Genomic DNA, 1,605 nt, shown 5'->3' on the forward strand with positions numbered 1-1,605 from the left:
GCCCTGCTCCCAAGCATAAAGCTTTTAAATGTTGAATCGATCAGCATCCGAAAGAATGAGTTGAAGACGATGATTAATATGAATGCAGTTTGAGAGATTGTGATCTCTATGACATGAGGCTTATTTATATGAACTTAAGATGAACTTGGAAACCACCCAAGGAGAACATTGGCTGTGTTGTAATGGTTATTACGTTTGTGTTCTTCCGTATCTTTCTCCTTTAGACCTTCACTTTTACCAAGGGAGGCAATAATGGACTACAAAGAAAACATAGGAATTCTCAATGTAAAGCTATGTTCTATAAATCTGATACTAAATCATCCCCCTAATTGCCCCTAATTCTGAGCATCCCCCATTGTACATCATTCGTGCACAAGTTTATTTTCTTGCTGCTAACGCTGATGATGTATAGAGATGTATGTAAGACACATGTGTTGCCGATTAATACTCACCCGTGGTTCCGACCATGCATGGCTGGTTAAGACTCACCCGTGGCTTCCGTGTGCGGTTAGGTTAGGGTTTGGTGTAGGGTATTGCGTGTCGTGTTCACTGAAGCCATAAAATGTCTCACTGATGACAATCACGTTTTTATTATTATTATTTTACTTTGATAGCTCATCCTACTAAATGTGCTAAATCTTTGTGTGTGTGCAAACCCAGCACATGTATCAGCGAGGACCCGAGGGAGTGACTGTCCTCGAGTTAGTCAGATAGATGGTTAGTTAATAGATATGGAGATCTGCTTGTCCAGAACCAGCGATCCAATCGCTAATAAATATTATATACTTAGGACATCAAGGGCGGCCACCATTCCAGCCAAAGCCTGTTCAGGCCAGTGTTGCAGCGGTGGCCTGGCAAGCAGTATATGAGCCTTTCCAGAATATGGGTCCCATCGAGGCACAACTGACTCCAGGTGTTACGGTCAGCAGCAACATCCTCAGGTCTGATTTTGATGATAATTTACTAAAAGGAACGTCCACCATCCCAGCCACATCCTGTTCAGGCCAGAGCATCGCGATGGCCCTCGATGGGTGTTGACGCGCAGTGTTGCAGCCGTGGCCAGGCAAGCTCTATAATGAGCTTTGCTACGCAAAAAAATAAATAAAAAACCGAGCACTTTCTTCTCGGCTGTCATGAAACTAATAATGAGCACACACACACATTACTGAAGAAGAGCCTGGAAAGCATGTTTTTTGGTGGAGGGGGGAGTCGGGCTGATGAGGTGGGAATACAGTAGCTGTCTGTGTGTTTGTTGTTTTTTGTTTGTCTGTCTGTTATGATCAAATAAAACTGTGCATTCATAATACATAGTTAATGAGTTATGCTGTTCAGAAACAAAACTAACTGGCTATATGGAATATCGTTGATGCTGGGCAGTCTCCATATTTCAACTTTTCAACAAGCCCTAAATCAACACAAACAGTGTCGAACAACACTAGTGAAAATGGAAGATCTACAAGCTCGTGAGCTTGTAAAAATCAGCTGTTTTCACTTTTTGAATGTTTGGAGAAAAAGGAACAGACATAAGGTTTCCACCCGACAGTGACGATATGCATAACCACATGTAGATTATACTCTTGATGTTGGGGAGAACTGTGAGGAGAG

This window comes from Protomyctophum bolini, assembly GCF_963924005.1.
Source record: "Protomyctophum bolini genome assembly, chromosome: 9".
Classification (NCBI taxonomy): Eukaryota; Metazoa; Chordata; class Actinopteri; order Myctophiformes; family Myctophidae; genus Protomyctophum; species Protomyctophum bolini.